This window comes from Ambystoma mexicanum, chromosome 7q (genome assembly GCF_040938575.1).
Source record: "Ambystoma mexicanum isolate Mex_15411 chromosome 7q, UKY_AmexF1_1, whole genome shotgun sequence".
NCBI classification, from domain to species: domain Eukaryota; kingdom Metazoa; phylum Chordata; class Amphibia; order Caudata; family Ambystomatidae; genus Ambystoma; species Ambystoma mexicanum.
The window spans coordinates 961,402,528-961,417,697 of NC_090941.1; the positions used below are offsets into that span (position 1 = coordinate 961,402,528).

Below are 15,170 nucleotides of genomic sequence, written 5' to 3' on the forward strand. Positions count from 1 at the left end.
GGTGTTGGGAATAGGAGAGAGTGTTTAGGACAAGGAGAAACAAGGTCTCTGAAAAAGTAACATTTTCCTACTGCTTCATCTTGGTACTCCCATATTCCCAGACCTTAGGATAGAGTCTCAATCAAAAAGAGAAAAACAGGAGGAGAAAAAAGCCAGATTGGGGAGATAGGACAAATATATGGACATGTTTCTTGGGACATCTGGAATGACTTCTGCTTTACTTGTGGTGGATGCATCCAGTGAGTAATGCTTTCAAAGCATTTGCAGTAGCCCATAAAGCCATCATACAAATATACATGACTCAGAAATGTCTGGAGAATGCAACTTAGGCTCGATTGATACTGGTGGAATCAGTTCATGACTTAACACTGAACTTTCCACGCAGGAAACAAAGCTATCAAGGCACTGTGCTCCTGCAAGAGATGTTCATGCCTGGGACACAATTTTGCAATTTCTCTGTATGTCCAGTGCAATAGGTAAGAAAAGTGTTTAAAAGGCTTACCCAGTTTGTTTCCAGCTTCTAATTCACACCAAACTCTACAGTGCAACGCAGACAGCACTATGGAGGATAACAGAGGGAAAACAACCATCCAAATTTGCGACCATCTTATAGGCTTGGTCCAACCACTTGAGCACACAGCAGCCTCAGCGGTGCTCAGAGAGGAAAAAACAACAACAGCTCTCACCCAATTACAAGTCACAGATGCTGTCCCCTTATGGACAATCAGCTCCCAGATGAGCCCGAGTTCCTCAGTGTGGGTTGGAGGAGCAGGAGGCTCACTGGAGAAAGCAGGAGACTGGTGAGTGGTGGAAGAGGCACATTCTGGAGGGACAGAGAAGATATTTGGAAGCAGTGGCAAGCAGTAAAGGGTGATAAGAGCTAAGAGTGTCCACGAGGAAGTGGTGACATCAGAGTGTGGAAGTGCACAGGAGGAGGTGACAACCAGAGTTGCTGGTAATGGTAATAAAGTAGGGGAAGAACAAGTTACGTTCTTTCGATGGGATGGTCCGACGACGTATTCCATATCTATGACAGGTAATCACCACAGCTGTGCTGCTTCGGAAACTTTTGTCTGCGTCCTTCGTCGAGGACCTCCTCCGACGTCATCCGATGTGATAAATAGGATGCACAACGCCCGTAGCCTCAGTTGTAGTTTTTTCCCCCAGAACGTGTGACATGAGTCCACTGCCAGTCAGACACAAAGCCTTGCGCAACGTAAGCTGCAATCGCAAAATAAATTCTGCAGCGGGGAAAGTAGGGAGGGAGCGATATGGAATACGTCGTCGGACCATCCCATCTAAAGAATGTTACCAGGTAAGAAAGTAACTTGTTCTTCGAGGGGATTGGGTTCTCCGACGTATTCCATATCTATGACAGACTCCCAAAGCAGTCCCAGAGCAAGGAGGAGGGAAAGAATTCAGAATCAAAATTTAGAATTGCCAATCAAATAGCAGAGCAAAGGACCGCCTTGCCAAAGGCCAGATCCTGTCCTCGGATGGAATCGAGGGAATAGTGAAATACAAATGTATGTACTGAAGCCCAGGTGGCTGCATCACAGATGTTGCGAATAGGAACACCCCTCTGCAGGGCAGTAGATGCAGCCATAGCCCTGGTAGAATGGGCCCGCAAGCCAGGCGGTGGGTCCTTACCCGCCAAGCGGTAACACTCCGAGATGGCCAAAATAATCCAGCGAGACAAAGTCTGTTTCGTCAGAGCTTGTCCCAAACGCTTTCCAGCGTAACCAATAAAGAGTTGATCGTCCACTCTGACCCGGGACATGCGTGAAACATAAAAGCTTAAAGCTCTCCTAGGATCAAGCCTATGGAGCCTCTCCTCTTCCTTACCAGAATGTGGAGGAGGATAGAACGCCGGAAGAACAACCTTCTGGCACAAATGAAATTCCGAAACCACCTTCGGAAGAAAAGAAGGACGAACTCTAAGGACAACCCTGTCCTTGTGAAATACAGTGAAGGGTGGCTTAACTGAAAGTGCCTGTAACTCACTCACTCTGCGAGCGGAAATAACCGCAACTAAAAGCACAGTTTTCAGAGTTAACAGCCTCAAAGGGGAAGAATGTAAAGGCTCAAACGGAGCACCCATAAGAAACTTAAGAACCAAGTTTAAATCCCAACCGGGCACCAGGAAAGGTGACGGAGGGAACACATTAGTGAGCCCTTTCAGAAACTGTGAAATTAAAGGGATTTTAAAGTAGGAACACTCTTCAGACGAGCGCTTAAAGATGGACTGCGCCGCCAGGTAACCTTAATGGTACCCACTTGCAAGCCTGTGTGGGCCAAAGAAAGTAAAAAGGACAGAACCATGGGGATGTCACATGCAAAGGATCCACATTCTGAACTCTGCACCAGTCGCAGAACTTACGCCAATGGCAACGGTACAGAGACTTTGTTGCTGGCCGTCGGGCCGAGAGAAACACCTCCATCACGTCTTCAGGGAGGTCCCAATCCTTATACCTCAATCTTTCAGAAGCCAAGCATGAAGGTTGAGGGATCTGACCTCTGGATGGAGAACCTGACCTCCCTCCCGTGAGAGCAGATCGTCTCGGTAGGGAAGATGACATGGAGAGAAGGTCGGGGTACCACGTCCTCCGAGCCCACGCCGGAGCAATGAGGATCATCCGGGAACCGAACTTCTGTAACCTCCGCAGCACTTGCGGGATGACGGGGACTGGAGGAAACGCGTACAGCAGTGGGAATGACCACTCCACCACGAACGCGTCTCCTAAGGCTCCTTTTGGAGGAAATTCCAGCGAGCAGGACCTCTCGCACATCCGGTTGACACTGGAGGCGAAGAGATCCACTTGAGGGGTCCCCCAAAGGGCGAAGATCTCCAGGAGAATCTCCTGAGCCAACTCCCACTCGTGAGAGACCGTGCTCTGCCTGCTCAGAGCGTCCGCCGTCACGTTTTCGTCTCCGGCCGGATGAACTGCCGAGATCGAAACTTCCTGCTGGATGGCCCAGAACTCGAGCTGAATCGCCTCCCTGCACAGAGGAGGTGACCCTGCCCCACCCTTTTTGTTGAGGTAGTGCATGGCCACTGTGTTGTCCTTCAGGATCAGGACATTCTTTCCTCGCACAGTCGGCAGAAAAGCCTTCAGGGCTAGCCTGACGGTCCTCAGCTCCAACAGATTGATATGGAGTCTGGACTCCGACAGAGACCAACGACCGCTGACTGTCAGCTCGTTGGCATGAGCTCCCCATCCCGTGAGGGATGCATCCGTCACGATCGTCACCTCCGGCCAGGGAAGCCAAAATGGAGCCCCCTTCATCAAGTTGCCTTCGACGGCCCACCACAGAAGGTCCTGGGCGACCGAGGGCGGCACCTGAACCGGGTCCGACATCCTGCCGGAGGACTGTGACCATTGCATCTTGAGTGCCCACTGCAAAGATCTCATCCGCAGGCGAGCCTCTGGCACCAGGAGAATGCAGGATGCCATGAGGCAGAGCAACCTCAAGAACTCGAACGCTGGGAGCGTCTGGGCATGCTGAAACTTGTGCACCATCTGCTGAATGTGAAGAGCCCTCACCTGGGGAGGAAAACACTGCCCCAGGGAAGTGTCGAGCACTGCTCCGATGTACTGGAGCCGCTGTGTTGGCGTCAAATGGGACTTCTTTAAATTGAGGGAGAAGCCCAGCCTGTGAAGGGAGTGGCAGGTGACGGACAGATGATCCAGGACTTGCTCGGGAGAGCTCCCACTGATCAACCAATCGTCCAGGTAGGGGTAGACGTGAATCCCCCCTTGCCTGAGATGTGCTGCCACCACCACCATGAGCTTGGTGAAAACCCTCGGACGGAGGTCAATCCGAACGGCAGGACCCAAAAACTGAAAGTGCGAGTCTTCAACCGCGAACCTCAGGTACATCTTGTGCTTGGGATGGATCGGCACATGGAAGTAAGCATCCTTGAGGTCGAGAGACATCAACCAGTCCTGAAGCTGAAGGGCCTGGAGGACTTGAGAGAGAGTAACCATCTTGAACTTGTCCTTCCTGAGGAGTTTGTTGAAACCGTGCAAGTCCATGATGGGTCTCAATCCCCCGTCTTTCTTCGAAATCAAAAAATAAGGGGAATACCATCCCTTGTTCCTCTCCACTACAGGCACCAGTTCTATGGCGCCTTTCTCCAGCAGGGCTTAATTTCCTGCGCAAGGAGCGGATCCGGACTCTTCAAAGAGAGGTTCCCTTGTGGATTGTCGTGAGGCCTCTGCCGAAAGGGAAGACAGTAGCCGTGGGTTATGATCTCCAGAACCCACACATCTGAAGTAATGGCACGCCACTCTACAAGATGCTGCGCCACCCTTCCCCCAACCGGCGAACCATGGGACATGGCCTCATGGCTGAGTGGTAGCGGCTGCGGCTTTACCTGAGGGCAAAGAGGCAACTGCCCGAGCGGCCTTGGCACCACGGGTACCCTGTCGTCCACCTCTGGTACCCCTGCGGTGGCCTCTTTGACTGCCAGCTCCTCTCGCTTTACTGAAGGATGAGTAATAGCGAAAGGAACCACCCCTCCATTGCTGTCCCCTAGGACGAAAAGGCGGAGGTTGGCGAACTGCAGTGCCCAACGACTTTGCTGCAGCTTTGGAGGTCTGCAACCTCTCAAGGCTCTCGTCAGCCTTGCTGCCAAAAAGGTGTTCACTGTCAAAGGGCATGTTGAGGAGCCGGGACTGCACATCAGGAGCAAACCCCGACTTCCGCAACCACGCAAACCTGCGTATCACGGTGCTCGCCGCCATGGACCTGCTGACGCATTCATCCATGTCCAAACCCGACTTAACGGACTCACACATGGCATCCTTACCATCCTGGACCATAGCAAGGAAACCATCCCGTTCGTCCCCTTCGGGAATATGTTCAGCCGCTAACGCAACACAGTTCCACAGAGTGTGTGTGAAACCAGACAAGGCACAAATGGAGTTGGCCGTCTGAAGCGCCATACCACCTGAAGAAAACACTTTCTTCGCCCAGCCATCAAAACGTTTGTCGTCCCTATCAGGAGGGATGGTAGGGTACGACGCCTGCTTTGCCGGGGCCGTGGCCGCCTGCACCACTAAACTCTCCGGAGTGGGGTGCCTGGTCAAGTAGCAGGGGTCGCTACTGGCTAGACGGTATTTTCGCGACAAGGACCTGCCCACCGCCGGGAGACTCTCCGGAGCAGTCCAAGCCGCTGCCACCCTTCTCCATAGAGCCATATGAAACGGCAGTACCGGGTCAGTTGGGGGACCAACATCAAGGATGTCCGTGAGATCATCCTGCACAAACTCCCCGGGGGGAGTAGACCATCCCAAGTACTCAGAGACCCTAGCCATAAGGCGCCGGTACGAGGAATCGGCATGAGAGCCAGGCTCAGGCCTACAATACTCTACCTCCGGAGAGGTGTCCAGTCCACTGGCATCATGCAGTGACTGCCTCAAATTGTCAAATTGGCTATGGCCTGAAACCATCTCATCTGGAACCTGACTAGGAACCAAGCCATCAGAAGCCTCATTCACCTCCGAAATATATTCCAGGTGGTGAAAAGAAGGCACCCGAGAGTACTTGCTCTTAACCAGAGCCTTCCTAGGGGGTTCCCCCGTACCACGGGGTACCTCCGACACCCATGCCTCAAAAGGCGTCGAGGGCGTCGAGTGAATCGGCGCCGGCGTCAAGAGAACAGGCATCGGCTCCGAGAGGATCGGCGTAGACGTCGAGTAAATTTGGCATCGACGACAGATGCAGCGCTGCCAGCATCAACAGCGTCGACACAGTCCTCGAAGCCGGAGCTCCGAGCGTGTCCTTTGACGACCTGAGCGTCGACGGCTTCGACGACTTCCTCGGAGCCGGAACCTCAAGAAAGCCAGTTGACGCCCTCGACGCCTCAGGCGTCAATGTCTTCCTCGAACAGGTACGTTGAGAACGAGTCCCCTTGTCCGAATGGGACCTCTCCCGTGACTCGTGCCGACCACTCTTGCGAGCGGTGTCTCTCGACCTCTCACGGCCGACCACACTCGGGGGCGCGGACGGCTTAGTACCCTGCGACTCGAGAATCGCCAGCATTTTCTTCCCGAAGAAAGCCCATTCCTCCGGCGTTGCACGGCTGGTGGGGTAAGCGACGTGCCGGGCAGTGTCCTCAGAAGAGGACCTGGAAGACGACCGCTGTCGGCGCTTCCGAGAATGCCTCCAAGAGGCCGAGGAGTGGCGAGACCGACTCCTAGAAGGAGACCCACGAGACTTCCGACGACGACGCGGAGTGTCACCTCTCGAATCATCTGTCGAAAGCCCCGCAGACTTCGACTTCCAGGGCTTGGACACCCGACCTACCGACAACAACTTCTTACGTTCCCGTAAGGCTTTGGACGTGAGCGACTGGCAGTCGATACTGTCATCCGTGTCGTGGGCCTCCCCAAGGCACCAGAGGCAGGCGTTGTGCGAGTCCGTCACCGACATCTTGGACCCACACTCCCCGCACTTCTTGAAGCCCGGACGCGGGGTCGAAGACGAAGGAATTTCTCACAAAAACGAACAGGTTCGAAGAACCGAGAAGAACAGAACTCCAAAGAGTCGAGGCGTAACCGAGATTCACGAAGCAACACGTTCGCGGAAAAAACGGAACTGAGGCTACGGGCGTCGTGCGTCCTATTTATCACATCGGATGACGTCGGAGGAGGTCCTCGACGACGGCGCATCGACGTAGGACGCAGAAAAAAGTTTCCGAAGCAGCACAGCTGTGGTGATTACCTGTCATCGATATGGAATATGTCGGAGGACCCAATCCCCTCGAAAGAGAAGGTAGGGGTGAGAATTAAGCGAGTAAGAAAGTACATGATAACTCCAGGAGATGAACAGAGGCAGGAAAAGAAAATAACATAAGGTGAGTGACGGCCAAGAAGAGGTGATCGGTGCAGGAGAAGGTGCTAGCTTCAGAGACTGGCAGTGACAGAGTGACAAACAGCAAACATCGAGATTACTTTTCACACAGTACATCTAAACCTGGTATTATAAGCTACTTGTTTGCTCCCGAGGCATCTTCCCCACTACTGAGCCTTTTTTTGGACTCCAGCAGAATTTACTCTAGGAGAGGGACTATGTAACTGAAAAAGGAGGGTTAGCAGCATATTAGGCAACTGTGAAAATTAAACAGTGGAAATTAAGCAAATCAAGGATCTATGTAATTGTAAATTTCCTGTCCAAAAATCACTTTTGGCTTAAATAAAGTTTGCTCTGTGGGTATTGTGGTGACATAGAATGGACGTTTGGGCTAAAAACATGTATTATAATATTCCCAAAACGATCTCTCCCTATCTCTGGTTTTCTCTACCTCAACCAAACTAATAATCAGGCTGGTCAGGAAGTCTGATGTTCACAAAAACAATTATCTGTCATGGTCCAAACTTCTAAACTATCCCTACCAATTAAAAACAACAAAATCACATCCCGGGAGAAGGTCTACCTTCTCCTGGGTTGAAATGCCTATGGCTAGGAGATGGCCTCCCTTCTCCTAGCTTATGTGTTAGACATTGGATTGAAAAGACTTATCTTCCTACTTAGTGTCTTCTTGCTTCCCTTATAGTTCCATGTGCAGGGGGTTAAGGGTTCTGTCTCTCATTTGTCCTTGGTGAAAATGAAAAGGGGAAAGAGCTACAAGGGACCATCGTGCACAGCTGATCTTTGCCAAAGCTTCCTGGTAGACAGACCTTTGACAGGCTGCCGACCCGAGACGGGGACTGCCGCAGAATTTCAAAGAGAAGCACCCGGACTGTTGTCCGCCACTGTCGACGACCGCCGTCGCTGACCGGAGCCGCCGTGCTCCCGTTTGCCTAAGAACTTCATTTCATCATCAGACGCTCTTGTCTGCATCGTTGCCCGCTTTATCCCGCTGGAGAAGGCCCGACCGTTCACACGCCGAGGAGCATCCGCCGTTGAGTTTCCAGCCACCTCAGGACCACAGAGACGCCGACAACTCGATGCCCTTGCGCGGCCACAGTTCTTCATCATCTCTTTGCGGTCCAGAACTATCGTCACCCAAGTGCGCCGCACGCCTCTTCCTTGCAGGACACCAACGCTCTGTCGTCGACGAGCACCGCTAGGAACGAAGCTGGCACTTCATGTCTGTAGTTCAACCTGTTCGCCGTCGGACGTCCGACGACCCGTGACTCCTGCCTTAAAGGGAGGGCACTCAAGAAGGGCCATCGATTCCCCGACACCGAACGCCGAGTTCCTCGATGCCTCTCGACGATCCGTGGCTCCTGCTTTAAAGGGAGTCACTCAAGAAGGATCGGTCGACGCATCTTCGGAGAACTCTACTCCACATTGGGGGGGGGTAAAACCTTAATAAGAGGAAATAAGACTATTGAACAATATATGGACTTGTGCTAAATATCTTTATTTACAGGTTGCCCAGGTGGGGGGATCTCCACAAAGAACTGTGCCTAGTCGTAGGGGTCAGCATTCTGCCTATTGTTTCAACCATTTTACGTTCCTGCCTATCTCTATTGCTGGTTTCCTCGTTATTGATCTGTGTGACATTTTAACCGTACAGTTGATGTACTTTAATGATATTCGATAACATTGGTGGTACCACTTTAGAATTGTATATATTTATCATTGTTGACTTCCGAGTACAAAGTGCATTATTGCGATCGTGTACATACCTTTGAATATTAATTATATAAAGACTGTATTTTCAGTAATACAGTGTGTGGACATTCCTTTGTGCGGTTTCAGGGACTACACTGTACTTAAGAACCAGCCTGCATCACCTCCTGAGAAGCTAGGCCTTGATTGCTCGTCCATTGCTACTGTAATAGAGAATCTTGGCTGGGGTCTTCTGTGCCTCTCCTCTACCATATAGAGAGCAGAAGTACAGACACCCCCTACCAGTCTTTACGACGACGTGATACATTTCTCCCACTCTGATTCCCACATCAATGAATTGTTTCCCGAGATATATTGCTATCGGCTCTAGTACCAAAACATAAAGAATTGGCGACAGTTAGCAGCCCTGCCTGGTGCCCCTTTGGATGTCTCAGGTTGCTGACACTGTTCTACCAGTTTTCACCCTAGCCACCGGTGCTTCATAGAGTAATTTGATCCACCCAATGAACTGCTCACCCAACCCAAACGTTCTCAAAGCAGCAATTAACCATTCCCAGAATATGGAATCATCAGCTTTTATGGCGTCTAATGACACTATTGCATACTGTTCCTGCGAGCCTGTCGTTTGCGCCAATATTTGCTGCAGCCGTCGCAGGTTTATTGCTGTGTTTCGGCCTGGTATAAACCCATTTTGGTCCCCATGTACTATTGTCCCTATAACCCTTGACAGGCGTTTGGCCAGTATGGTAGTCAATATTTTGACATCATAATTCAGCATTGCTAATGGTCTATATGCGTCGCACTCAGGTTTAGATATCAGGATCACTAATGTCTCCCTCATGCTCCCAGGCAACACCTTTTTATATGCCTCCTTAAATATCTCATGTAAGACCGGGGTTAGTTCCTGGCTGTATGCCTTGTAAAACTCAGGGGGGTAACCCATCACTCCCAGGGGTCTTGCTAGTAGTTAATGATTGGATGGTTCACTTATGTCCTCGGCCGTTAACTCACCTTCCAGCATTTCGCGTTGCGTGCTATCTAGCGTGGACAGGCCTATTTCTCCCAACGTGTCTAGTATGCCGCCCTGTGGTATTAGCGTGTCATGGCAGTACAATTGGGAGTAACTTTTTTTTTAATTTCATTAATTGACGATTGCTGTGTATGCACCAAGCCTGTCCCATCCTTAATTGCTGTGGTCAAATGCCTCGGGTTTTCCCTCTTGCACAGCCACAACAGCAGCCTACTTGCAGCCCGTGGTAAAAACACACAATCACAATGGTAGTAAAAAGTAAACCACTTCCACCAGCCATTAATTATAGAAAGGGTAACATAAAAATGTTACATGAGAAACTAGACAAAGGGGATACTAAGTAACCCCTCCGGCACCCTATTGTAAAATAGTGTGTGCTGGGTCTAGAAAGTTACAAATGTAAGTCAATTTCACTTCACTACTCTTGGGAACAGTAGTTTATCCAAGAGAAGGTATTTAAACATTTTGGGAAATCAAAGAGACTTCCCTGTGTCGGTGCACTAAAGGGTATGCAGTAATAAAATTGTGGCAAAAATGTCGCCTTTACAAATAATTGCGGTAAAAATGCTGTGGTTTGACCCGGTAAAGGTGTACCCCATTATACCATTTAAGGGGAGCGGGCGTTGCGTATAATGGGTCAGAGGGTTGCAGGGGTGTCGCCTGCATCCTTTACATGGATTGCGGCTGCAAAACCACAGCTTTTTTGCCACGATTATTTGTGTAAACAGACATTTCTTTCTGCAATTTTAACACATGGAACCCACTGATTGTGCTGTGAGGCATCATCTTTACATTGTGTCAATGGAGTATGTCAGACTCCATAACCAAAAAGAAACACAGAGTCCAAATCGCAGAAAATTACATGAGAGAGTGGAAAAAAAGGGCCTCACTCTCTCCAGGTTAAAAATCAAAAGTCCTAGAGTCCAGCAAAAGTGCTGGGGCTCTCTAAGGTAGAGAGGAATTAGCAAATGTCAGATAATTCTCCCTAACAGCGAGCCCCTTGGCTCTGCCATACTAGTTCCTACTTCCAAGCCTCGCAGAGAGGTTCAACGACTTCTCCCAGACAGCAGCAGCCTCTTGCAGTTGGTTTTCAATCCTTAAATGTCCCACACACAGGTGCATTCTGAAAACAACTAACATGTTCATTGAGCTTGAAGCTCTTTGCACTCTGCATCATTCCCTTCTTCCTCCTTGTCCCAGTGCTTGGGTTTTTGTGGGAGATGGATGCCATTGATGTAAACGGATGCAGGTTACTTGGGAAATTACTTGTAATGATTCCAAATGATTAACTAGTTCTACATGGGTGATAATTAGAACTGGAAAAGACAGTCTTGAAGGTGTACCCTTGATTTCAGGGATGGAAGTTAGGCCTAATGGGTTTTGGGAAAGAAAAGGTTTCTCTATTTTCCCTGAAAGGGGGTATAGATTTATGGCAATAGGCCATTAGGGTATTGGGTATCAAAGGGTTTTTTAATATGCAAATGGGGGCTACCATGTCGCATCCAATGAAGTCATGACATCTCCCCGGAGGCTGTCTCCTCCCATTTGATCCTCCCTCATGTAGCCACCCCCACGGTCAGGATCAGGTAGCGGCCGCCTTCCCCCAGGCCACATCGGAAGAGGTTACGGGAGGGGGATCTGTGATGACTCCATTGGATACACATCACACCACCAGACGTACACACGACTATCCTCACCTCACCACACCTGCAGAATATTTCCTTAACCTCTTCAACTACTCACTAGTAACAGGAACCAGCCGCCTTGAAATCGGCGTACATCAAGCCACTCCTTAGAGATTGTAAGGAAGACATGGTGGTAACAAGTAAGACAGACACAAGTGATCACAGTTTCAAGGGTGTCTATTGAACAATGAATGTTGTTTGAAGGTTGGAAAAATGCCTATTCTAAACCTAAATCTAAGATGGGAGCAAATGTCGACCATCAAATGAAAAAGGCAGTCCTATTGGTGTTGTGTCAAAACAAAAAGGGACTATACCAAGAAACGTATTGCCAAACCTTACAACTAATACAATGGAGGGTGTGGGATAGTTTTCAAGAAAAGAAAGAAGTGTTCTCAAATAATATGTCAGGATGCAGTAGCCTGGGTCTCCCTTCCCCACGTTTTGAGCATGGGCTAAGATAGGAGCTTGGAGCACAGTACACCCTCGGGCCTCTCCAGCACGAGATGACAGCTCCAATGGCAGCTCTCAGGACCGTCTATGGCCGAGTCTTGTTTCCTTTCAAAGTCTCTTGCCTTCGAGGGCCTGACATGTTCAGCTAACAAAACAAAAGTTCCTTTAACCAAATGAAAGTTTGTTAGAGTGAAAATGTTTCCCACCATAAATCCCCCTCCTCTGGGCGCTGACCCCACACGTATCATATTCCACAAATTATATATAGCAGTTCTTTATCAATCAACTTTAGGTGATAGCTTCACCCCTGGATCGACTTTGCCCCTGGAACTCCATTGGTCGGGCTCGGCCCCTTCTTCTCTTTAGGTACTTGGGTGATGGCTTCACCCCTGGATCTCCCTCGGTCGGGCTCGTACCCCTCTTGACTTTTGCGGGATTTCTCCTTCCTTTATTTTTCAATGTCTTTTCAATCAGTTCATAGTGGACATCCCTTGGTCGGGTTCACATCTGTCAGCACACTGTTTCTCGGGACTTTAGACTTTGCCCCTTCTCCTTGGCATCCCTCAGTCGGTTTCACTCTTGCCGTTTCTTTTACACAGTTAAATGTTGGTGGGATTCACTTCCCTTGTTTCCTTTCACACAGTTTGTAGATCAAAGTCTTTCGATTGTACAGGGATTTTGCTTGACCCTCAGTATGACCATTTTTAACTATTTCAGTGGCCCTCCTACGGCCTTCTGGTATCTGTAGTTTCTCTCAGGTGGGGATCGACCAGAGTCTCTTGAGTTAGCACCCACGTGGTAATGGTTTCCCTCTGCAGCTGGTCTCCCCTTTAACACTCTTTGCAGTTCTTACATAGTTCATTGCACTTGGTTCAAACTTGCCACTTTGCGATTCTCACTCAACACTGCCCGGTTCTTATCGGTTCTGCCTCCAACTCACAGGCTGTGATGAACCGCTTGGCTTTCCTCTTCATTGGAGTCAAGGTCGGTATTGCGCTCGTGGGAGCTTCCCCCGCTCCTGCTTGTCGGCATAGGCTTACCCGTGTACCGTTGACATCTGCTACAAGACACTTGTGCTATTGTTCGCAGTCTTAGGCTCTCTTCCACAAAGGTTCACGGGTCTGGGATGAAAAGGGCAAGGTCATTTCGCTCCTCGTCACCATCTCGATTCCTTTTGCCTTTCTTCTTCCCTTGAACTGCTGCACCTGATTAGCCGGCTCGTCGTGCTGTCTGCAGTCCGTGTTTTGCCCATACTGTGCTCTCTCGCTCCACTTTTTATCCCTGTTGGGAAAAGGAAGGGCCGTCAGGTGTGTGTGATTCAGGATAATTGCCTGACGGTGGGGTTGGGACATGTCAGGTGAACAGGTTGTATGTTAGTCCATTGTCTGTGGTGTACCAAAGTGTTGGTGTTAGAAAAGACGAGAGGTAGAGTTTCTACATGTTCTGCGTAGTAGGATGGGGATAAAGGTTTATCAGGAATTATAGTCTTTGTCCTGGGGGGTAGGTGATGTCAGAAGGATAGGTTTTGGAGGGTTTGTGGGAACTGTCATTGTTGGTCACTTTCGACTGGGAGTTCAGAAAGTGACGATCAGAGGGACAGGATTGGTAAGGTTTGTGGGGCAAACAAGAATAGCTGGGATCGTGAAATATTGGGAGAACTGTAGTATTTTATTTGAGCCGGGGTTGGGAGTGTGGGAAATAATAATCAGAGGGACGTGAAAAAGAAGGATCAGGAGTATTCGGGTACATAACAGAAAGACAGGGATTCTGGGAGATGGAACAAGTTACTTACCTGTAACTGTTGTTCTCCAGCATGGGTCTGGCATGGATTCACATGCTCATGAATATTCCCCGTCGTCAGGCTGGGAATCCTCGGTAAAGAAAAAACCAGTATCAGTTTCGTTTCTGATCTGTCTTTCGTAGTAATAACCAATCACTGGTCTCTGCGTCATACTGACCACAGCCAATGACTGCCCTCTACCTAAGCACCGCCTCTGGCAGCCATCTTCAGATTTGGAAGCACGTGAAGTGGCAGTATGACCAAGTGAAGAGCCGCAGAGGGGTAGGCGGGAGGGTTCGCATGTGAATCCATGCCAGACCCATGCTGGAGAACAGTTACAGGTAAGTAACTTGTTCCTTCTCCAGCATGGGGTCTGGCATGGATTCACATGCTCATGAATAAAGAATACATAGCAGTACACACATGCACAACCACGGGAGGTGGCAAAGGCTCAACATTAAGCATCACATCAACTCAACATTAAGCATCTTACCTCCTCACCAGGCTCACCTCAGGCGAACAGGTTGCGCAGCACTGCTTGGCCGACCCTGGACTCCTCCCTGGAATACCGGTCGACGCAGTAGAATTTCGTGAAGGTGTGCGTCGACCTCCACGTAGCAGCCCTGCATATGTCCAGCAGGGGCACACCAGATAGGAACGCCGTGGTAGCTGCGATCGCTCTGGTGGAATGGGCTCTCGGACGGCCAGGCAGCGGTCGGTTTGCCAACCGGTGACAGTACATGATACAGCCGGAGAGCCATCTGGAGATGGAAGCCTTCGAGAGAGCCTTCCCCTGATTGACAGATCCAAAGTTCACAAAGAGTTGTGACGTCTTCCGAAACCCCTTCGTGCGGTCCACGTAGAACTTCAGCGCTCTAGCTACATCCAGCGAGTGCAAAGTCCTCTCAGCCGGCGACGAAGGCGACGGGAAGAACACAGGTAACACCAAGGGTTCGTTGAGATGGAAGTCCGACGGTACCTTGGGCATGAAGGAGGGGTGCGTCCTGAGCACTACCCTCGTGTCGTGGAAAGTCAAGTACGGGGCCTTGCAGGAAAGGGCCTGGATCTCTCCCACTCGTCGTGCGGAGGTGATGGCCACAAGAAAAGCTGTTTTCCACGATAGAAACTTCAACGGGGCCGAGTGCAGAGGCTCGAACGGAGGTCCCATGAGCTTGGTCAGCACCACGTTGAGCTCCCACGCCGGGGCCGGAGCCTTCACCGGCGGGAACGATCTGAACAGTCCCTTCATGAACTCTTTCACCAGACGATGAGACCACAAGGACGTCCGCCCCGTGGTTCTGGTGTATCGGGAGATCGCAGCAAGATGAATCTTGATGGACGCGTGTGCCAAACCAGCTTTGGCCAGCGTCAGCAGGTACGGCAGTACTTGGGGAGCCGTAATCCGTAGAGGGTTAATCTTCTGTGCGTGGCACCAGACAGAGAACCTCTTCCATTTGTGTCCGTAGCATTTAAGAGTCGAGGACGCCCTGGCCTTTGCAAGAACCTCTCTGCAATCGGCCGGTATGTCGTATCCTCCAAACTCTAGCGCTGCAGGAGCCAGGCCTGCAAGTTCAGCGACTTCGGGTCGTGGTGGAGGATGGCGCCTCCTTCCCTGGAGAGTAGATCCGCGTCCGCCGGC

General features: G+C 50.4%; 1 protein-coding gene across 5 annotated transcripts in view; it reads right to left on the bottom strand.

The window, feature by feature from the left end:
- The window catches only part of EMSY (EMSY transcriptional repressor, BRCA2 interacting), a 698,405-nt gene that overhangs the window by 93,563 nt on the left and 589,672 nt on the right, over positions 1-15,170 (bottom strand). The window lies entirely within an intron of this gene.